Source organism: Bombina bombina, chromosome 4, assembly GCF_027579735.1.
Source record: "Bombina bombina isolate aBomBom1 chromosome 4, aBomBom1.pri, whole genome shotgun sequence".
Taxonomy (NCBI): domain Eukaryota; kingdom Metazoa; phylum Chordata; class Amphibia; order Anura; family Bombinatoridae; genus Bombina; species Bombina bombina.
In genome coordinates, this window is record NC_069502.1 from 1,083,508,414 (window position 1) to 1,083,533,354 (window position 24,941).

The following is a 24,941-nucleotide window of genomic DNA, read 5'->3' on the forward strand; positions in this document are numbered from 1 at the left end:
TTTGTATGTTTGTATGTATTTGGTTTTGTGTATGCAGTGCAATTAAGGATTTGCTTGTTCATTTTTTTCCATTAAAATATTTATTTTTTGCTCATTTATGCATTCATTGGTTATTTACATTAGGTGCGGAGTCTAATATTTGTTTGTATATATCAGTGACGTGCGGTGAGATCAGAGGTTGGTGAGGCACTTGCTGATTGGTGACTAAATGTAGCCACCTATCAGCAAGTGCTACCCAGGTTCTGAATGAAAAATGGGCCAGCTCTTAAGCTTACATACCTACTTTTTCAAATAAAGATAGCAGGAGAATAAGGAAAATTGTATAATATGAGTAAATTAGAAAGTTGCTTAAAATTGCATGCTCTATCTGAATCTTGAAATAAAAAATGGGTTTAGTATCCCTTTAAATGTAAAGTTGTTTAATATTGTATGTTCTATCTGATACATGAAAGAAATATTTTGTGTTTCATGCTCCTTTAACATGCTCCAGTAGTCAAACTTCACCCACCATTTGTACTATTTGGAAAAGCCAATATGGGCTTTATTCCTCAGACATCAAGGCTAGCCACTGTCATAAATTTAGTTTAAAGAGTTTTGTAGCTGTTATCCACTAAAGCCAATTAGGGACAGATATGTAGCAGGTCTAGCCTTGAGAAGTCAACAAGGTGCATTCCGTGTTCTGATAATTAGAAATTGCTTAAAGGGACATGAAACCCAATTTTTTACTTTCATGATTTAGAAAGAGCATGTCATTTTAAACAACTTTCTAATTTACTTCTATTATCTAATTTGCTTCATTCTCTTGATATCACTTGCTGAAAAGCATATCTAGATATGCTCAGTAGCTGCTGATTGGTTGCTGCAAATAAAGGCCTTGTGTGATTGGCTCACACATGCATGTACATTGCTATTTTTTCAACAAAGGATATCTAAAGAATTGAGCAAATTAGATAATAGAAGTAAATTGGAAAGTTGTTTAAACTTGCATGCCCTATCTGAATCATGAAAGTTTAATTTTGACTAGACTGTCCCTTTAACTTTCAGTTCTAATGTACATGAGAAAGTAGTAACCATTGCTAGTATTTCATCTGTCACTTCCAGAAACAGGCACAATGTCCCATGCAGCCTTCCAAAAGGATTTAATTAGAAAAAAATATATATAATCTGGCTTTATTTATGATGGTTATTCTTTTAAACAATTATATAATAGCTTCCATAAATTAACAGCCAGGAATGATTGTTAACAAAGATGGCAGATAATATAAAGGCCTGTTTATGAGATTCCAATATAATCCTAATGGAGTCACTAAATCTCTTTGTACACTAGAACACAGCGATACTGTCATTTTTAATGTCTGTCCACTGCCATATTTATCACCTATAAAGACTGATCAAATATGCTCTTCCTACATGCTGTTCTGCATTATATCACAGTGTCATACAAATTAAAACAAATATTTGCAGTAATAGCATTCAACAGAGTTTATTTGTTTTTTATATTTAGTTTACTCTTGAAACAATAAAAAACCCCATATAATTCTTAAAATGGTGTCACTTTTTTGTTTAATAACTTTAATTAACTGTTTGAGTGCAAGGGTTATGTCTTTTTAATATATAAAAAATAAGCCACATTGTAAAACTACATATTACATGATTTTATACAATATATATATATATATATATATATATATATACATATACATACACACTCACACATATACAATGTACACACATATTTCTTCAATTGGCAATATAATTAAATTCTGGCAAGTAAGTAGTTAAAAAGACCATAGGTTTGTGACTGCTGAGCAAGAACTATTAAGACACAAAACAATAAATCTGAAACAGGATAGGGGGTTAAAAGAATAGCATCCAAGCAGCCCAGCACAAGTATGGCCCAAGAAAGGGAGGGGGAATGTTAGCTTATCAGTGCTTAGGGTGATATCAAAGGCTCCCCTTCACAAATAAACATTTTTAACTTACTGAGTTTTTGTTAGGTACAGATCCCTCTGCCTCCCATGAACATTAGCTAGAGCAGTGAAACCTAATCTGATCCATTCCCCCCTCTTACATGTTAAGGATTTCTTATCTGCAGATCGTTCCCACATGGTGTTCTGCTTTATATGATATGCTGACAGCACCTTGTGCAGAGAGAGGGGTCGGGTCAAGAGAAGCAATGAATGTAATATACTTGCACTGACTGCAGTAACGGGGATGGTGAGTTTTCAGAAGTGAATGCCGATGACCAGGCACCGTCACATCCTCCTTCACTTCAGAGCAGCGCAGCAGAGTAATTAAACATTTTCTAACAAGGTCTTCTGACAGATCCTGTCCTGTACTGTCAGCTGAGCTGCCCCAACCTTTGTATGCCCGACCCAACCCCACATGCTGAACTGCTGTGTGTGATGGTCTATGGTTATGTGTGAAGCACCACTAAGCTGACAAGCTGCTATAGCCCAGAGTTGGACACGGCTTACTTACATTACACAGTACACACAGTCATATATTGCTGGCTGCTTCACGTGTCCCTGGCTTTAGCAGATTGTCAGCCATTACTTCCTCCCCCAGCAACCAGTCCCAGAAAACAAGTAATGACTTGTTTGTAAGTAAGCCGGCCGGTCAGGAGTTTGCTCCAGTGTTCATCTGCACCCAAATAATCAATAGAAGATCTGATCTCATATGCAGATGCGCGGGTATTACTATATTCTTTCTCTTTTGAATTGTGTCTGTTTTTATTTATTGCAGGTAAAGGAAAAGTTTTGTGACAAAGCTTTTCCTTTACCTGCAATAAATAAAAACAGACACAATTCAAAAGAGAAAGAATATAGTAATACCCGCGCATCTGCATATGAGATCAGATCTTCTATTAATTATTTGGGTGCAGATGAACACTGGAGAAGACTCCTGACTGTCTGGCTTACGATTCAAATAGGGTGAAAAATTATTGCTACTTGGTACTTACTGTAGTTCTACACCAGTGACCAGACAGTCAGTGGCAATTTCACAATCCACAGTCCACTGACTCCAGGGCAGCACAGGTCACACCATCAGAACTCCTTCTCAACTAGACTCAGTACTCTTTCCGTGCCAGAATATCACAAGCCTCCTACAGGCTGAGGCGCAACATGAAGAGTGATGACACTGACTGAGACCCACCCCTGATTCCAGTCCTCTCCTCCTGAGTCTCCTCCTCAGTGACAGTCTCGCTCTCGGCTCCTCCAGTCCAGCCACCCAGTCACTGACAGCCAAGTGGGGCAGTTTAGGCAGCAGTGCAGCACGGCAGTCAGGCACGCAGACAGACACTCTCTCTGAGCTGCTCTCCCTCCACTGAGTCTTCCCGCCACTGTTGTCTCAGCGCGCGCAACGCAACGTCAATGGTCACATGGCCCAGCCACCTGTCAATCAGCAGCCCTGCAGGCAATGGCATGCTGTGATTGGCTGAAGTGACCTAGCTCATCATGGAGGCGGTTTTGAGAACCGCCTCCATTTGAGCTTGTACAGGGCCCGGGCGACTCACCACTGGGTGGCGCAGCTCTAAGTGAGCTTTAGATCCATTGTTGCGCAATAATGGAGGGCAGCGGACCGGCTCACTGCCTCCTAATTGCGCAACAATGGATGGATCATCATGCGGTCGGTGAACATTATCTGCAGTGGAGTGCACAGCGCATGCGCAAAGTCTACTGTCTATTCTTTCTAACGTACTACACGTCACACACTAGACACTACTAGTAGAAATTAAAATGAATGAGTATCGCGGCTCGCCATGGGGGTGGGGGGGGTACCCTTGGGGCGCGAGGGTGGTAAAAAAAAAAAATTAATGAGATAATAAACATATTTTTTTTTTAATAAAAATATTAATTACAAATCTTTTTTCCCTCATTGGACAGGGTAGGCACTGCCTCCCCTGCCTCCTGTGACTGCACGTCACTGGTATATATATATATATATATATATATATATATATATATATATATATATATACTCTGTGTGTGTGTATATATATATATATATATATATATATATAAAATGTAAAAGAGCTGATTTCTTTCCTTTTAAGGGCTATTGGAAGTTTAGTATTAGATTACGGGTGTTTTTATTTTGTGGGGATTTTTTATTTTTATAGGGGTATTAGTTTAGGTTTAATTTTATTATTTTGGATAGCTTTGTATATTTTTTTCTGTATTTTAACTTTTTTTTTTTTTTTTGTTGCTTGGGGGTTGCATTTTTAAGAAATAGACTGTCCTCTGGGCATGCTTATCAACTAGTTATTGATAAAAGCATTTAAAAATCAGGGCTCACCGCATCAATGATAAAAGCAAAATAGCGCCCTCTAGCTAAGAAAGATTTGTAGGCGCAGCTATCTAGTCAGCCAGTCAGTCATACAGATGTAGTCAGTGAATAAAATAGTAAACTCATCTTAAGACTATAAAATAATGTGACATAATTAAATGCATTTTTTCTAAACCATCTATTCCAGCTCTTCTGTAACAGTTTTAGATGCTTTACCAAAATAGCCATGTCATAACGCTTATAATTAATTATAGTCCGACATTTGTTAACTACAAAGTAAAAATATATTTGTGTGAAGCTTTAATTCATAATACATTACGAATAAAAAAAAAATAAATACAAAATTTTATGTATAAAGTTCGTGTGCTTACTATTGAATTAAACAGAAAAGCGTTCAATAATTCGTCGCACATTTCTGTCCCACTCGCCGCTCGGTTGTTTGGGGGATGGTGGAGCAGGCGCAGAAAGAGAGAGCCGGAAGATTGAATAAGTGCAACCAATACAAGTGAGTGAGAGGTTGTGGTGTTATAGAAAGAAGATAATGTAATAGGAATTGTAAGAGAACGCTAAAGCTGGCAGTTATGTATTATGTTTTTACGTAGCATTATTAACATAACCAATTTATATGCTGCTCTAAAGCATATGTAGAGATGTCCTGCACCAATAGTTCCACACAAAGGCTGCTGCACTAATAACCGTGTATCTCACACGTGTGTTTATAATTTACTGTAAAGATAGCACCACAACCCGGACAAATAGGAAGCTCCTTTGCTAAACACACATGGGTTACAGGGATAAGGTACTGCTGGCATATGCCACCCAGAGAAATAAGGTGCTGCACTCCGTATTAATATACAGTTATGTACTAATATAACCACAGCATGAAAAGGAAAATGATGTTAAACTAATAATACCACATGCCTGTATAAGGATAGGATGTTGTACAAATGGCTACACGTGCCTTACTTAGGGGATAGCAATAAAAACAACTTATACTTTAGCAGGCCTCAGCACTACTAGCATTGTATTATGAGCAGAGATATAATTCCTTAAAGGGATATGAAACCCATTTTTTCATGATTCAGATAGAGAATGCAATTTTAACCCCTTAAGGACCAGCGACGTACCCTGTATGTCACTGGCCTTTTTTTGGGACTTGATTGTTTTATAGCGCAGTCTTGCCACCAGCGTTGAGACTGCTCTATTCCACAAAGCCTGCTGGAGGGAGGGCATTAATAGTGTGTTCTTGATAGATTTGTGCTATTATGTCCTGAAAAAACCCTTAACGACCAGTGACATACAGGGTACATTGTGGTCATTAAGGGGTTAAGCAACTTTCTAATTTACTCCTATTATATTTTTTTTCCTTGTTATCTTGGTGTGCTTTGTTGAATGGGCAGCAATGAACTACTGGTTTCCACTTTCTAACTGAACAATGGGTGAGCCAATGACAATCAGTATATATATGCAGCTAGAACCTAAGTTCTTTGTTGCTCTTGAGCTTTCCCAGATAAACCTTTTAGCAAAGGATAACAGGAGAAGGAAGCCACTTAAATAAAATAAGTAAATTGGAAAGTTGTTTAAAATTGTATTCTCTCGCTGAATCATGGAAGAAAATGTTGGGTTTCATGTCCCTTTAATACTGTTTTATTAATAAACTGCATTAAAGTGAAGGTAAAGTTTTGTGTTTTTGTAGCCTGTATTCTATTAGTCATCTAGTATATACTCTGATCGCTATTTTTTCTCTCCATAATTGTATATATATTATTGTATTTTTAACCGTTTATATTTACAGTCTCTGCCGTTCTTAGCTCCTCCCTCCTTTTATTTCCTGATTTTTCACTATATTACGTACAGAGCGGTCCCATTCGCTCTGTACGTACTTCAAAAGAGCGTTCCCGATTGACGGCTCACTTGCGCATGCGCAGCATACGCCGAACATTCGATTTGCGCCTGCGTGACAGAAAAAAATCTAAGACCTAAAGCGCAGGAGTTAATACTCGTTGCCCAAGATACTGTTGCAAGTTTGTAAATAGACAAGACGTCGCCTTATGAAATAAAAAAAAGCGCATGCGCTAAACTGGAACGAGCAGTGAGAGGAAAGGAAGTGAAGGCCACGCATGCGCATATAGAACAATAAGGCGGTGACGTAATATGACGGCCGCCTAACGGCCAGTGTTTCAATTGGATAGTCAAAAAACGTGACCGGACTTATAAAAAACCCCCAAAAAACGGGTTGTTTTAAAAGTGTTCGGAATCGGATCAAGAAACGGTAATAAATCAATAAAGATAGCGATTGTAACATTTTGATGACAAACTATTTTAATAGTATTTACAGGGGAAAAGTGTAATACGTGAAACTTTACCTTCACTTTAACAGGGACACTTATAAGAAAACTTGCAAAGGCATGGATAGTATGCTACTATGTTGTGCTAATAACATCACAATGTATATAGGGTTGCACTTCAGCCATGTTTTCCTGGACAGTTATGAGTTACACATGCTGCAGAGATTGCAGGAAGGAACATTTATTATGTGTCCAGACAGCATTATTCATATTCCTCCCTGCACACCCTGCAGCATGTGTAACTCATAAGAGTCTGTGAAAACATGTCTGAGGTGGCAACACTACATTAATACATATGGGCAGGATGTTCCTTTGTGTGTATCAATATGTATATTTGCTCACCAAGTTATTACTCACCAGTGAGATCCCTAGCCCTCTGGGAAAATTAACATACATTACCTCTGCCCTTTAGCACATTACAAGTGTCTCCTGTTATTTATCTCCTCATTCCTTAGTTCTATTCATTAAATGACCAGTAAACACAACAGATTTGCATAATCAACAAATGCAAGATAACAAGACAATACAATAGCATTAACTCTGAATTTCAAATGAGTAGTAGATTCTTTTCTAACACATTTTAAAGTTATGTATATTTCCACTCCCCCTGTACCATGTGATAGCAATCAGCCAATCACAAATGCATATACGTATAGTCTGAGTTCTTGCACATGCTCAGTAGGAGCTGGTGACTCAAAAAAAAGTGTAAATATAAAAGACTGTGCACATTTTTTTTAATGGAAGTAAATTGGAAAGTTGTTTAAAATTACATGCTCTATCTGAATCATGAAAATTTAATAAAGCCTGTCCCTTTAAATGATGTACACTGCACTGAGTCTTTTTTTCTTCTTTTCTACATATGGATGGATATCTAGATGAGGCACATTTTAAGGGTCTGAAAGCTTGAACATGCTGTATTGAACTCTTGGTCAGGCTTTGATTCTATCAGAAAGGTTTTCCCTGGATGAGATGGTATTGCTGGTAGGCACATTGGGTCATATAGGGTTTGCAGGTGTGCACATATACAGCTTGATTTATCAAGCCTTTTCCTCCCCTACAACTGCAGGTTCTCACAAGACAACCTGCAGTCAGTATTTAACAAGCAGCAGTCATGAGACCTCTACTTCCTACCCTCTTCTCGAATTTCAATCTTGTCCGACCGGGGAGATTGACAGCTACACTCGCATGCAATGATAAATTCTGGCAGTGGATTGCTGCCTGCCAGAGGTGAGCTGGGGCGAATATATACGCCCCTGTTCTTCCTATCTTGATAAATCGTGCCCATATAATAGTGTTTACTAGGGGTGCTGTTGATCTAATTCTAGGGAGTGAAAGAAATCCACATGGAGAACTGTATCCTAAAAGCAGACATCATATCTTCTGTTAGGATTTGGATCTGAATGACTACTGTGCTGCAAAGCATTGTGCCTGCAGCAATAAACTTGCTTGGGATCATACATAAACCTCCTGTGAACATTAGTGGTCAATCGGGTGCACATCACACAGCAGTGACGTGCAGTGACGTCAGAGGCTGGTGAGGCAGTGGCTAGGATACGCCTTCATTCTTTAGATATCCTTTGTTGAAGAAATAGCAATGCACATGGGTGACCCAATCACATGAGGTATCTATGTGCAGCCACCAATCAGCAGCTACTGAGCATATTTAGATATGATTTTCAACAAAGGACATCAAAAGAATGAAGAAAATTAGATATTAGATGTAAATTGGAAAATTATTTAAAGGGACACTGAACCCAAAAATTTTCTTTCATGATTCAAATAGAGCATGCAATTTTTTTTTTTATTCTTAATTTTTATTAGTTTTTTCGAAAACATCAGGGTACAAACAAAACCAACCGTAAACCACAATCTGGTGTACATACGATATATAATTCAATACAAATTAAATATTGCACGCTAATACCATCTACTGGATATGCTGGGCGAGTCTAATCTAGGGCAACTAGATTAGTTTGCACATAATACATTTTTGTTAAATATTCCAGTGTGTTAGGTGCTTGGAAAGTTCCCGGCACCTTTACTTTCCAGTAATCCAGTATAAGGATCAGACCACCACAAAAAAAAAAAAAAAAAAAAAAAAAAAAAAAGGAAGAAGAAGAAGAGCTATTAGTTACCTTTTTCTCTCCCTCTCTCCCCCTCCACACCATGCCCATGCTACCAAATACCCAAGAGAACTATTTCCGAGTTTTGAAATGGGCTTATCATAATCTCTATTTCGTTTGGCGAGAAACTTTTAATAAATTTGGACCATTTATTAAAGAATGCGACAATCTCGCCCTCTGCATTTAAATCTGTAGCCAGTTGTTCTATTCTATATTGCTTTTTGAGATAGTTTTTGACTTAATTTACTGTGGGTATAAATCTTGATTTCCATTTTTTGAAAATCAAATTTCTTGCTGCAAGAAGTACAAGATTTAATAAATTGGCATCTCTAAAGTCCTCCTTGTTGTTAGTCAAAAAAACAATGTTTAACGAGGAGAGTTTAAGAGGTTTGATTTTTATCACTTTCACTAGCCAAAACTCTAGTTTATACCAGAATTGTTCTATTTTTGGGCAGGACCATATCATATGCAGTAAATCAGCCGCCAATAGACTACATTTTGGACATTTCTTAAAATCAGCATTGTTCCACCTAAATGCTTTGTCTGGTGTATAGTAAATCTGATATATGAGTTTTGTATGGGACTCTCTCCATGTTTCAGATATCGTAGAGTTATGTAATAGCGAAAAGGATTTCGCAATATGTGTGTCCTTATCTATACTCATAGATAGATAGTCCGACCATTTTTGAGCTAATTTTTCAACGTTACTAATACCCCTCTGTGAGTTCAGAAGGGCATACCATGGGGAGATGGAGACACGGCCCGCCTTAATCAGGGCCGGCCATGACTCCAACTTTCCCCATGACCACTTCCACTCAAACTGAGCAAGCAGCTGACATGTGTAGTGCCTGGCTTGAAGATAGGCAAAGAAATCTTTGTTGTTGAGATTAAATTCTTCTTTTAGTTCTTGAAAAGATTTAATAATTCCTGACTCTGTATGGTGAAGCTGTGCAACCTGACTAAGTCCTTGCTCTTGCCACTTTTTCAGGTGCAGGTCCTGGGACCCCTCTTGAAATTCTATGTTTCCTATAAAGGTTTGATACCTAGGGATACTGGTATTTATTCCCAACAGTGTGCCTATTTTCTTCCAAGCCTGAATTATTACATGAATAGTTTTGAAATTTCTCACTGATTTAGGTATTAAATGGGGTGGTGTATGTAAGAGAGATACTGTCTTTAAAGGAAATATTAGGCTATTTTCTAACGCGTTATCCGTAAAATAATCCGCTTCTGCCACCCAGTCTGCCGCAGTGCGACCCAGAAAAACCAGGTTATAAAAATAGAGGTTTGGAAGAGCTAACCCCGCAAATTGCTTTGCCAGATATAATCTTTGCAGAGCAACTCTAGGTTTCCTTGACTGCCATATGAATTTCCTAAGTGCAGCATTAAATTTCTTGCTATCTTGCGTTTTTATAAGGATCGGGAGGTTCTGCAGAATGTATAATACTTTTGGCAAAATTATCATTTTGTATAGGGCAACACGCCCCGAAAGAGATAGAGGTAAATTCTGCCAATCTCTCATAAGTGAAATTGCACGTGTAAAGATTGGGGTAAGATTTAGGGAATACCATTCCCGAGGATCTGCAGAGATGTTAATCCCCAAATATCGAAATGATTTCAGAACCGTCTTAAATGGATGATTTAAAAATGACGTACCAGTCTTCCTTAACCACAGCAGTTCAGTTTTTTGTTTGTTCATTTTATAACCTGCGAATTGGCCAAATTGTTCAATTATATTAAGAATTCTTGGGATATTCCTGGGAGTATTAGAGACATAGACAAGCAGATCATCCGCATAGAGAGATACTTTCAGTTCCTGATTATTAATCTTAATGCCTTCAATGTAGTTTCTAATCTTTATAGCCAAAGGTTCAATTGCCAAATTGAATAACAAAGGAGAGAGCGGGCAGCCCTGTCTTGTACCCTGTTCTAAGCATATAGACTGTGACTCCTGCCCGTGTATAAGTAATTTGGATGTTGCCTGTCTACATAGATTATTTACCAGATTTAGAAATTTATCTTGGAATCCAAATTGTTTTAGTGATGTTAAAATATGGTCATGGCTGACTCGATCAAACGCCTTCTCGGCGTCGATCGCTATAATCGCCGCGTCGGATATACTTTCTGCTAACTTTGTTTCACTGTTCTTAAAGTAGTCAATGGATAAGAGGAGTTGTCTAATTTTGGATGAGGAACTTCTTTTTACGAGAAACCCCACCTGGTCTTTATGGATTATTTCCCCCAAGCCTCTTTGCATTCTCTTTGCCATGATTGAAGCGAATATTTTGTAATCCGTGTTCAAAAGTGCGATGGGTCTGTAGGACTCTCTGCATTGTGGATCTTTATCAGCTTTAGGTATTAAAATGGTATGAGATGCCAAGAAGCTGGGGGGTATTAGGTTATTCTGTTGGAAAAGATAATTAAAAAGAATCGTCAACTGCGGAGTGATTGCTTTACTTAAAGTTTTATAGAATTCATTTGGCAACGAATCAGGACCCGGCGCTTTGTCTTTTTTCAGACTTTGAATTACTTGACTTACTTCCAGCTCTGTTATTGGAGCATTCAGCCCCAGATTAAATTCAGCGGACACTTTCGTAGGAGAAATGTCTTTCCAAAAGCTCTCTTTTATAACCATGTTAACTGGGTTCGCCGCATAAATTGCCTTATAATATAGGAAAAAAGATTCAGAAATTTCTTCCGCTGAGGTAAGTAATGTATCATTAATTCGTATGGTATCCACTGTTTTAGAAGATCTTGAATTTTTTACCAGTTTAGCCAATAGTTTGCCTGATTTGTTGCCAAATTTGTAAAAGTTAGATTGATATCTAAGGTCTGCTTGAGTTGCGTTGAGAAGTAAGAGGGTATCTCTTTCTTCTTTGGCTTTAATATAGTTTCTCCAGTTCTCATTGGACGATTTATTTATATATCTGTTATAAGCATTGATTACTGTATTAATAACTTGTCTTTCCCTCAGCCTGGTTTTCCTTTTAATATTTGCCATATAGGCGATTATGTCCCCCCTCAATACCGCTTTCGCTGTTTCCCACAGTATCAGAGGACTCGCCACTGAGTCTTTATTGTTTCGGATATATTCCTCCCATCTTTCTCTTAACCATTCTCTATATTTTGCATTCTTATCCAGATACTTAGGATAAAAAAACACCTGTCTTTTTATGCCGAGCTTTGAGGCTGAAATGTTTAATGTAATAGGAGCATGATCGGATAATAGAATTTCGGGTATATGTGCTCTGGCCCCCATGTGGTAGAGGCTATCATTGATTAACATCAGATCAATTCTTGATAAAGATTTGGTTGTTTTAGAACAGCATGTGTATTTTCTAGAGTCAGGATTTTGAACCCTCCAAATATCTCTAACTGCTAGGTTTCGCGTAATAGATTTGAATATTTTATTTTCCAATTTGTCTTTTTTGTTTATCTTTTGTTTTACACCATGTCTCAATCTATCTATTGGGGCTTGTGGGGTCATATTGAAGTCCCCTGCTATAACTAAATGACCTTCCGCTATTTGCAGAATTTTAGCCTGGAGAGAGTCCCAGAACCCATACTCAATTATGTTTGGTGCATACAAGTTGCATATAGTAAAAATTGAGTTGACAATTTTTAATTTTAAAATTATAAACCTGCTGTCTGGGTCTATCAGGGTGTCTAGTTTTTCATAAGTTAATTTCTTACCTATCAGAATTGCCACCCCCTTACTCCTGTTAGCTGAAGGGGCAAAAATGCATTACGCCACCCAGGAAGATTTCAATTTTAACGACTCCTCTGCGTTCAAGTGTGTTTCCTGGAGTAGCGCTATTAGGGACTTGGTTTTCTGCAAGTGTGTCAAGATTGTTTTTCGTTTGATGGGAGATGTAATCCCTCCAATATTCCATGACGTGATTTTAATATCTTTATTCCTAAGATTATTCATGTATATTTATCAAGGTGGGGTGAATATACACAGGTAACCCTTATACTTACTAGCGCCCGAGCCGGAGGGGAGGGAGGGGGGGAGAAAGCCAGGGGACAGAGAAGAGAAGGGGAAAAAAAAATAAAAAAATAAATAAAAGTTAAACCCTTTATCATCCTTAGTATATTTGACACAATCCTTTTTTTTTTTTGCAATAAATTTAACAAGTAGCCCCATGTTCCACTATCTTTTTCTCAGCGTCAACTGCTGAGTCAAAAAAAAACGTTTGACCATCATGTATAAGTCTAAGTTTGGCTGGATATATAACCGTAGCTTGCCAGCCCATCTTCAACATCCTACCACAGACCAGGGAGAGCTCCTTCCTCTTTGTGGAAGTTTCTATAGCGAAATCTTGAAATAACAAAATTTTGTTCCCATTGTAGAAGATGGGTTGATGTTTTCGGTAAGATTGAAGAAACAATACTTTATCCTGATAATTCAGGAATTTTGCGATAATTGGTCTGGGTCTGGTGAGATTGGTTGAAGAATCAGGAGCCCTCCCCAGCCTGTGCACTCTTTCAATAGCGATGCTCGTTTGTGCTGGGGGAATTTTTAACAGTTGTGGTAAGGTGTGTGTCATCACCTGCATGAGCTCATCCTGCCCAACTGATTCTGGGAGACCAATAATTCTGAGGTTGTTCCTCCTTGATCTATTTTCTAAATCTTCTACCTTAGCTTTTAATTTCAGGATCTCAGATTGGTGATCTTCAAGCTTAGAAAAATAACCATTTGACATATCCTCTAGATCTGAGATTCTCTGTTCTGCCTCTTGGATTCTTTTTGAAAATTGTCTGACCTCTACGGTCAGTAGGGAGATATCTTGTCTGATTTCATTTTTCAATAAGTCAAATTTCGGAGTGATAGCTTCTAATATACTTGCAACAAGATTTGTTTCGTTTAGAGTCGTTAGATTTTGGGGGTTCAAAGGTATAGGTTCTAAAGGTGTATCTGCCGGCGTCCCCGGTAAGATTTTATTCTTACGGTCCTTGTTCCTGGCGGCCATACCCGGAGTATTTTTCCCCGTGAGTGAAGGTGAGGTGATATATTTATCCATACACAACCAAGGAAGTGTACTAAAAAAAATTACGTGCAATAAGCGCCGAGTAGGTTAAGTGATTTAGGGAGCGTGCCCTACTGTGAGGAGAGTGTTTTGGTGAGGGGAAGAGAAAAAAAAAAAAAAAAAAAAAAAAAAAGAGGGGGGTGGGGGGGGGGGGGGTGGAAAGTGTTAGAGAGTGAAGTGCCGAGGGCACGTGCCAATCAGAAGGGGTGCCAGAAAAAGTGATAAATAGGAGAAGGAAGCCAAAAACCAACTGGCCTCTTCGAAAATACAGTGCAAGTGAAATAGGGTGGGATAGTGTCCACTAATAACCTTAATTTTTAAGACCGGGAGAACCAGTGAACAAATTACAATCTGGTGCCACAAGACAAGGACCGGAATTGCCACCACTAATAACCTAAATCTAAGCTAAATGATTTCCTATGTTGCACTTACTGTTAAGCTAACAGAAGCAATTGAGTTCAAAAAAGACTAATCATTAGTAATCAGCAGGAAAATTACTGAATATTCTGAGTCACTTCAGTACTTTTACTAAGCACTAACCCTCAGCCTTAGAATAGGATAATTCAGTTTTGTGCCAGCTAATGCTGGATTAATAACTGCTTGATGCTATTTCGTCTCACACAGCTCAGTTAGGACAAAATGACCCACCGATAATAATGCTTAATACATTCAGGAAATAGCTTTAGAAAATTGAAGTTGACTTAATTTTAACTTGCCTCTTAGAATAATGAATTATTACTGTACCTGTGCAGGATCATTTGCTTTTGGTTCTATATCTACCTTACCACAGTTGTACAATTCAGAGAAAAAAAAAAAAAAAAGAAAAAGAGAAAAAAAGAGGAAGGAAAAAGGAGTTCAGGAGAAAAAGACCAACAAATTCTTTCCTCCTTTTTCCTACATCATTCAGGCAGAAACAAGCAATTTAAACTTTACAGATGCCCAACAATATTGTTACCAACTTAAAAAAAAAAAAGAAAAAAAACAATGTTACTTCTTGATACCAGCAATTATTAAACGGTGGTGAAAACAAGATCAATTCCCATGTGTCTCACTGGAAGCAATTTCTACCCAGACAACTGAGCTGAGTCTTAAATCTCAGCTCTTGTATAAGCTACAACTGCTGTATGCAGCAAAACAATAACCGGCTTCAAAGCCAACTTCCATTCAGATTGCCAGCTCGCTCCTAAGCCCCCAATCCCGCTGGCGATAGTTAGTCTCTTTAGTGTCCAGAGGGCAGGGAGGAGAAAGAAGAAAGGGGAAAACAAAAGTCAGAATAGGTGTTCATGGGTTAAATGAAATCCGCTATTTAACAAAAATTTGTTGAAAAGCTGCTAAAACAAAGTTAAATCAGTTGTGCCTCAGCAGGATAAAGCAGATTCAAAAAGTTCAGCAGTTCAAACTTTAGTTTTTTATTTTAATTGTCTCTTTCCCCAGATCTTCCCCTTTCAGGGGTTAATCAGCCAGGTGTTAAGCCAAAGTTCCTGTACCCAATATTGAGTTCCAGCCCTTAGATTTAGCTAAAGGCTTATCCCCAGCTTCCCTTCTCAGCAGTAAGCGTGTGAAAACACAGGGGCCGCCAACCCACACTCACCCGTCTTCACCATGCAGCTCTGTGACTATGGCTGGACCTGTTAAGCAACCGGTTTGCTTCCTGTTATTTCCCTTTTCTCTTCTGCTTGATGCTAAACCGTTTCCAGGCTAGGATTGATCAGCTCGGTTTTTGAGGTTAATGCCGGTCTATTTCCCCCTAGTTATCGGCTTATCCTGCAGCAGCTACCTCGCAACATCGGTGGGGTAGATCCGTCGCTGCTTGTAGGGGTAAGATCCCTTTTGAAGGTGCCTCTCGCGGGAGCCAGGGTTAACCAGGACTTGCGTTGTTCAATCCCCACTCGCAGCACCGGTGGGTGGGGAGAACAGCTGATCTTGCTGAGCCTCGTTTCAGGTGCCGGCACCGCTCCAGCCGGATGCTTTCAGTTCTTCCGAGCCTCGTTGACCTTTCCAGTTCGGTGGCAAGACTGGGTGAGTTGCGGGTGGCCGCCACTGTGATGGGGCTGTAATATGCACAAAGTCTCTGGGCTGCTTACCCCACTCCGGTGGCAGCCTTAAGAGTGGGAAGCCCGCCTTCTGATTTTCCTGTTTCCTCCACCAGGAATGGAGCTTACATAGATAGACTGCCAGGCAAAGTAAGCTCTTGGTGGGTCAGATCTTTTTTAGCGCAGTTGGAAGCTTGCGCTGCCGGGGTAGCACAGTTGGAGTATTCTTTTTTTTTCTTGTGCTGTAGCAAGGCTTTTCCCAGGTCTAGGGGAAAGCCAGGCGCGCAAAGAGAAAAGCCGCCTAGGATCAAGCTACAGGGTGTGGTAGCCTGGAGCACACTCTCTTACTCCAAACTCCTCCTCTTCCCCCAGAGTATGCCAGAGCATGCAATTTTAAGCAACTTTCTAATTTACTCCTATTATCAAATTTTCTTCATTCTCTTGGTATCTTTATTTGAAATGCAAAAATGTATGTTTAGATGCCGGCCCATTTTTGGTGAACAACCTGGGTTGTTCTTGCTGATTGGTGGATACATTTATCCATCAATAAACAAGTGCTTTCCATGGTACTGAACCAAACAAATAGCTTAGATACTTTCTTTTTCAAATAAAGATAGCAAGAGAATGAAGAAAAATTGATAATAGGAGGAAATTAGAAAGTTGCTTAAAATTGCATGCTCTATCTGAATCATGAGAGAAAAAATTTGGGTTCAGTGTCCCTTTAAATTTGCATATGGGTTTCATGTCCCTTTAAATGGTGTCTTGGAAAACTGGTCAACTTAGTAAACATCTGATTTTAGTCTAAAAGGATTGTAACATAAACTCTTGCCAGATAACACAATGCTTGCTCTGATTATGAGATCTAGAAATCCATGCCCATTAAAATATGTTTAAAACATACTTTTTACTTTATTGCTGCAAATTATGCTTATAGATTCTTTCATTACATAAGGGATGAGAGTCAGAGGGGGAGGAAGAGAGACAGAGAGAGAAAGAGACCATGGGGGAGAACAACACATAAGGAGAGAGATGGATAGACAGAGAGAGAGAGACACACACACACACACACACACACACAAGGGGGGGGGGGGACCACTGCATTTTAAAGTAATAAAACAGCAGAGCTACAGAGAGTTCAGAAAATTAGTCTATAATTTAGTGTGAAGTACAGAGGCAAGCTGCTAAGTTAGTGGGTGTAAAGTTTGAGTAAACAAAATACAAAAACGATCCTTTGCTGTAAAAGAGTAAAAAAAACACTAAACCACATTCATTAAATTATCATTTTCACTAACAGAATCCCTTTCAGTAAAATCTTACTTTAATAAGATGTGGGTGAAACACTGCTCTCTGTGCCTCTCTTCCTGCTCTGTAAGGATTCAGGAAGTGACAGTGGCACATTCCACTGCACTTAGAGGGGAAGAACAGAACTCTCTTTTTCACTTTAGCAAAGCTAGCAGGTTCACAGGACAGCAACAAAATATATGAAAGTTGTTTTTTTCCGTTTTTGTTTTGTTTTATATGATTTAACATCCAGCCCCAACCCTATGTTCCACTTACTAATGGCCCTCGCTGGATTGGTTCAGCCCAAATAGGACTGCCTCAAATAAGCAGTTAATGGGCCATGCAATGATCTTAACCACTTGCATCCAGTAGGTGGCGCAGCATGTTGTGTAATGGTGGGCAGACCTGCTTGTGCCTCTCCATTGCACAACATATAGCTGTGAGGAAAAAAATGCTGGGGGGAAAAAATTACAATTTTTTTTTTAAAGCCAATAAAAAAAAATATATTTTTGCCCATATGAGAGGTGAAGCACTGCCTCACCTGCCTCTAGTGACTACACATCACTGTCACACAGACCCTGAAAGTATTTATAGTGACACTCATCTAACTTTTGATGAGGTGTTATCTTTGGAACAATTGAGAGATTTGGGTCTAGGTGATGGGGGACCCGATGACCTTGATATACAAAGACCTAAGAGGGCAGCTTTGGGATTTTATCCCATACAGTCTAGGGGTATGCATCTTAATTTGTTTCAGAAAAAAGTGGAACAGGATATCTTGAAATTAAGTGAGACAGTAAAAACAAAAGACGGCCTTGGTCATTCTAGCAATATGAGTTTGAGGGAAAGGTTGACACTTAAGCAGTTGGGGGAGAACCATGGCATTGTCATCAGATCGTCTAACAAGGGTGGCAATGTCGTGGTTCTCAACAAAACCGATTATGTAAATGAGGCCCTTAGGCAATTGAGTGACGGTGTCACTTACAGACAGCTCCCTCATAATCCTGCTATTGCTTTCAAGAAAAAATTAGAAAAGCTTCTTGATGAGGCAGTTGGATTAGGGATTTTCACTGAGAATGAAAAATCTTCCCTGATACCTGAATATCCAGTGACGCCCATCTTTCACCACCTGCCCAAGAAACATAAAAACACAGTCAACCCACCGGGCTGTCCCATAATTTCTGGGATAGGCTCTTTGAGCCGTTATCAGAGTGGGTTGACTCAGTTTTATAACCATTGGTTAGGGGCATAAGTAGTTACTTAAGGGACACTGGCCATCTTATTTCCTTGTTGGAAAGAACCAACTGGTATGCAGATTTTGGGTGGGTGGTGATAGATATGGTGTCACTGTATTCAAGAATTCCCCATCATTTAGGTATACAAGCCATTACTTATTTTCTTCAACATAGGACCAATTACTTTAAAGAATTTTGCATGTTCATATGTGAGAGCGTTGGGTTCTTACTATCCCATAATTTTTTCATATTTGACGGCAAATATTATTTGCAAACATGTGGTGCGGCAATGGGGGCGAAATTCGCCCCCTCATTTGCAATTTTATTTATGGGGTGGTGGGAGCTCAACGTTCTCTACAGTGAGATTAATCCCTTCAAGAGCAACATACAATTATATATGAGGTATATCGACAATCTTATATTCATTGTTAAGGGTAATTTAGTTTTTGATGATTTTTTGAGTTTTGTAAATGACGAGTTGAGTCTAAGGTTTACAGGAATTTAAAATAAGACTATGGTACAGTATCTTGATTTGAGTCTTTGTGGTTCTTCCAAATTCGGTCATCACTGACACTTATAGAAAGCCTACTTCAGGCAATACAATTTTCCATGCTAAGTCATGTCATCCAAAGCATTTAGTGAAATCTATTCCAAAGAGCCAATTTCTCAGGTTAAGGAGGAATGCTTCTTCTGAAGCATTATTTGATGCGCAGGCAGATAAACTTACAGCGAGGTTATTGGCCAGGGGCTATGATCATAGTTCACTTAGGAAGGCCTTAAAGGAAGTGAAAGATAAACCATTATCCAGTGTGAAAAGCAAGAGTCTTAGGGGAGATGGTGGTTTTCGAGATGACACTACTGTGTATGCAACTGAGTTCTCATTACAATATTGAGAAGTCTGTAAAATAATACAAAGTGATTTGACTTTTTTAAGAGGAGATGAAACTGTATCCCCCTACATTGATCAGATTAAATTTGTCCCCAGAAAGGCACCCACTTTAGGGAATAAGTTGGCCCCCAGTTTAGTTTCAAGTAATCAGAGTGGCAACAAAGGAACGTGGCTTAACATAAAGGGCACTTTTAAAGTGGTCAATTTCAATGAATTAGTGCCCGGTTTTTAATAATCCTGTTTAAAACAAGGGCACTTTAATTCATCAAAATTGACATTTCACTTGTTTTCTTCAAAAACTTACCTTTTAATCCTGACAGCCGTTGCAGTGCTTCCTCTGCCCGTCGCAAGCCCTCGTCACAGATTCAAAATGACAAATCCTGCTTCCTCTAATCATGGCATTGCCTCAGAACATGATTCCACCGGGTGGGAAGCCGTGATTGGAGGAAGCTAGCTTCGTAATTTCTGAAGTATGAAGAGGCTTCCGGGGGAATCACTGAAGCGGCTGTCAGGATTAAAAGGTAAGTTTTTGAAGAAAACTAGTGAAATGTCAATTTTGATGAATTAAACTGCCCTTGTTTTTAATAGGATTATTAAAAACCGGGCACTAACTCGTCGAAATTGACCTTCACTTTAAATGTCTCTCACGGAACTGTGGCACGTTGTAAAGTTATTTCTAGGGATGATACCTTTAGAAGTTCTGACACCGGAAGTTCTGACACCGGACGCTAATTGTGGTACCACTTTTGTGGTTTACCTTTTAGAGTGTAATTTTTGCCATACCCAGTACGTGGGTCAAACTTCAGGTTGTCTGAGGTCAAGAATTGGCGAACATAAGAGAGATGTTAAAAATTACGATAAAGATTCAAGTATAGTTAGACACTTTAATGGGTTACATTTCACTCATATTTCCAATTTTAATGTTAAAGTAATAGATATTGCTAAAGCACCATCTAGAGGTGGCAACAAATATAACATTTTAACCAAAAAAGAATTATATTGGATTTTTATGTTGAATACTGGAGAGCCCAGAGGTTTAAACAAGGAATGGAATGTTAGCCTTTTCGTTGATAAATCATCATGTTTAGATAAGCTGGCTAGCCTTTTTACTTTGCACAAATAAACTTGTGATTTAGTATCAAGAGAATGCTAATATTGGCTAACAATTATATTCAAACTTGACAAATCAGTGCTTATATTAAGAGCAATAATGTAGGATATTGAATTTTGTATGTGCCGACAGAAATGTTTTATCTTGATTTTTTAGCATTGTATTGCTCACACAAGAAGAGAGGATTTCGACTATACGGTTATTTAACTATACTGAGTGTTCATTTAGAGCATTCTTTGTTTTTGCTCAAAACCTTATATCCTCATTTTCACGTATAATATTTTGTCTTTATGTTCAGTGTCTTTAATGAACATTTTGTGTCTGTATTTTGGTAATATCAATTATTTTTCTATATCAAATGTAACAATATTGTCGGTTCTTGGGATAAAGCACTGATATTTCAGCATCACACTGCCCACACAATAGAAGAGGCTTCATATGGAACGATCATTATACTGTGTATTTTTTGAGCTTCTTTGATTTCACAAAGTTTATAGTTTTATTTTCATTATTACTAATTTTATGCGCATTGCTCATTATAGACCTTTTGTTTGCGTCTGCGTTGCTGCAATATTTACTGTTTAGAATGTAGCAAACTAAATTGTGTGTTTCTTTCTATCTTATTTGCTCACCCATCATGATATTTTTATTCTGACACCCTCCTAAAGTATTAGATTTATCTCATAATATTGATTAAGTTCACTGACATTTTCATGATTTTTTTTCTGTAATCTTTTCGTACCTTTGTTTTTAATTTGTTATGTTTCAATATGGTTGTATCGGTCCTGCAAGCCTAGACAATCCCATGATTAACTGGCTCAGGGATTGTCAGGTTTTTTTCCCTGTTTTGTTTGCCATGTGCTGCTGGCAGCCATTTTACTCACCTCTCTTTCTGATTATGATGCATTGTGGGGGATGCTGCGCATTTCCTGCACTTCCTTTTTTGGCCAGACTGGTGTGCATCATCTGTGTGAGACAGGATGCAGTCTCAGAATTGTGATGTCATCACTTATTATTTAAAGGGCCTCTGTTCAGTATGCTTTGCCTTTGCGTTGTCTCAGACCTGTTTGTGAGAGTTCCTGTGTATTACCTAGTAGTCTGACGTCCTTCCTGGTTCCTGATCCCTGGCTTGCTCCTGACTCTGCTGTTTTCCTTGTTCCTGATTCCGGCTCGTCTGACTATTCGCTTTGGCTCCTGACTCGGCTCGTCTGACTACCAGCTCTGGTTTTGACTCCTGGCTTGTTATTTGACTTGTGGACTTTTTATTATTTTTTTGTTATTAATAAAGGTGTGATTATTTTTGCACTTCTCGTCTCAGTCTGATTCCTGGCACCCTGACATTACGCAAAGGCCATGAATCCTGATGGTGCTAATAATCCACCTTTACCTGCCATCATTTCCAGGATGGATGAACAGGATCACCGCTTGTATCAATTTGCACTAGCCCTGCAAACCCTACTGACTCGCACTGCACATTTGGACCAAAGTGTCCCACAAGTTATGGCTGCTCCTGTTTCCGCTGCTGCACCTAGTCCTACCAGGAGCATGTCCGGTTCTGCACCTCTACCTCAGCGATATGGAGGCGATCCTATTCAGTGCAGAGGGTTTTTGAACCAGATGGGCATTTACTTTGAGATGTTACCTCAGGCATTTCCCTCTGACAGAGCTAAGGTGGGATTTCTCATCTCTTTATTCTCTGACACAGCTCTTTCCTGGGCTAATCCCTTGTGGGAGACTAATAAACCTGTGATTTCAAATTACCCTGAATTTATGGCCTCCTTTTGAAGGGTATTTGATGTTCCGGCTCGCTCCTCCTCTGCTGCTAAACGACTCATGTCCATTCAGCAAGGTACAAGATCTGTTGCTCAGTATGCTATTGAGTTCAGTACGCTTGCCGCAGAGGTAGGTTGGAACAATGAAGCCCTTGTTGCCGCCTTCTTTCATGGGCTCTCTGATGCGATAAAAGACGAAGTTGCTGCCAGAGATTTACCAGAAGATCTCGAGGCATTGGTGTCTTTTTTTTATCCTAATTGACATCAGACTCAGAGAGAGGCCCTCTTTCAAGGAGCGCTTGCGGAAGCCTCCTGTTCCTTTGTCTCCTAAGTGTTCGTTCCCACCCATGCCTCCCTCTCCTCCCATGCCTCCTGGTCCCGAGTCACCAGCTACTGCTGAGCCTATGTAGTTGGGATTCACACGTCTCTCCGCGGCAGAGAGGGCCTTTAGGAGGAGGGAAGGGCTCTGCCTCTATTGTGAGTTACAGGGTCACCTTTTGAAGTATTGTCCTACATGGCCGGGAAACGCTCACACCTAAGGTCCTGTCGGGGCAGACCTTGGGTGGTTTATCCTCGTCCCCGGAACCGCTTAAGGAGAAAGCTTTGGTCGCGGTTGTCCTTTCCTGGGTGGACTCCTCCATAGTCACCCAGGCTCTTGTTGACTCCGGTGCTGCAGGCTATTTCATTGACAGTGCTTTTGTATCAAAGCACTCCATTCCTGTTTTGCCTCAGTCTGTTCCGCTTGCTTTTGAGGCCATTGATGGCAGGCCCCTTCAGCCCGCACTTGTTACTCACGAAACTGCTCCGTTGTCCATGGCTGTTGGGGCTCTCCATTTTGAAACCCTCCAGTTCCAGGTGATAAACTTTCCGCATTTTCCGGTTGTTCAGGGTTATCCCTGGCTCCAAAAGCACAATCCCAGTCTCGACTGGCGCAGGTCCGAAATTTTGTCGTGGTCCCCGCAATGTATTTCCACTTGTCTTCGGAAACCAGTTAAAGTCTTGTGCACTTCTTCTGTATCTCAATTGCAAGAGGAGTACCGAGAGTTCCTAGACGTTTTTGACAAGGTGCGTGCCAGTACGTTGCCTCCTCACCGGTCTTACGATTGTGCCATAGACCCGGAGCCATTCCTCCTCGGGGCCGGGTGTACCCTCTGTCTGTTGCAGAGAATTGTGCTATGGAGGAGTATGTTGCCGATGCTCTGTCGCAGGGGATCATCCGCAAATCCTGCTCTCCTGCAGGGGCTGGCTTCTTCTTTGTGAAGAAAAAGGGTGGCTAGTTGAGACCATGCATCGTTTATAGGGGTCTCAATTGTCTTACCATTAAGAATGCTTACCCTATTCCGCTCATTATGGAACTCTGACCGCCTCAAGGGAGCTACCATCTTTACTAAACTTGATTTGAGAGGAGCGTACAATCTCGTTAGGATCAAGGGCATTATGAGTATCTTGTAATGCCCTTTGGTCTATGTAATGCTCCTGCTGTTTTCCAGGAATTTATTAATGATGTCCTACAAGATATGTTGCAACAGTGTGTTGTGGTGTACTTAGATGACATCCTCATACACTCACCCACACTTGAGGCTCATCATTCTGATGTTACACGGGTTCTTCAGAGACTACGTGAGAACCGCCTGTTTTGTAAACTCGAGAAATATGAGTTCCATCAGACTCATGTAACCTTCCTAGGTTATGTTATCTCCGTTGCAGGGTTCTCCATGGATCCTTACAAGTTATCTGCAGTTCTGCAGTGGTCTCGCCCAGTTGGTCTTGGTCTATTCAACGTTTTTTGGGGTTCGCCAATTACTATAGAAAGTTTATTTAAAACTTTTCATCCTTGGTCAAACCTATCACAGACATGACCCGTAAAGAGAATGATCCACTCCATTGGTCACCTACTGCCATTAAGGCCTTTGATAGTCTTAAGACTGCCTTTGCTGCCGCTCCAGTTCTAGCTCATCCTTACCCTGTCCTGCCTTTCGTTCTTGAGGTCGATGCGTCTGAGACTGGAGTAGGTGCCCTCTTGTCTCAACGTTATACGCCTGACGGTTCCTTGCATCCGTGTGGTTTCTTCTCTAAGAAATTGTCTCCAGCAGAGTGCAATTATGAAATTGGTGACAGGGAATTACTGGCCATAATTTTGGCACTCAAGGAATGGAGGCATCTTCTCGAGGGTACTAGCGTGCCAGTGCTCATTCTTACTGACCACAAGAATTGAACTTATCTATCTGAAGCAAAATTTTTGTTGCTCCGACAGGCCAGATGGGTGCTATTTTTGTCTCGGTTTAATTATGTGGTCTCCTACCTGCCTGGTAGTAAGAATGTTAGGGCTGATGCCCTCTCTCAACAATTTTCGCCTCTGTCGAAGGAGGATTCTGTACCTTCTCCTGTTATACCTCCTGACCATATTTTGGCTATTATACGTACTAATTTGACTTCTCCCTTGGGGAAGGAGATCCTGGCTGCACAAACCAATGCACCTCCTGAGAAACCTAGTGGTAAGTGTTTTGTTCCTGAGAATCTTCGAACTAAACTTTTGCACACTTACCACTATCCTAAAGCCGCAGGTCACCCAGGCAAGAACCAAATGATTAGGTCTGTCACTCGACAATTCTGTTGGCCAGGTCTTCGTTCTGATGTTGCTACGTATGCTGCCTCCTGCTCAGTTTGTGCACAGAATAAGACTCCTCGACGTCTTCCTGTGGGTCTTCTTCAACCTATTGCTAATGGTGAGCGTCCTTGGACACATCTTTCCATGGACTTCATTGTCATGCTCCCTGTTTCCAATGGCAATACTGTTATCCTTATGGTGGTTGACCGTTTTTCTAAAAT

At 39.9% G+C, this 24,941-nt stretch overlaps 1 protein-coding gene across 1 annotated transcript in view; it reads left to right on the top strand.

The window, feature by feature from the left end:
- Positions 1-4,732: 4,732 nt before the first annotated feature.
- SRBD1 (S1 RNA binding domain 1) overlaps positions 4,733-24,941 on the top strand; it is an 823,313-nt gene continuing 803,104 nt past the window's right edge. The window contains exon 1 of the mRNA XM_053712257.1: positions 4,733-4,795. The gene's annotated coding sequence lies outside the window, so the exon portion shown is untranslated. The remainder of the gene's footprint in view (positions 4,796-24,941) is intronic.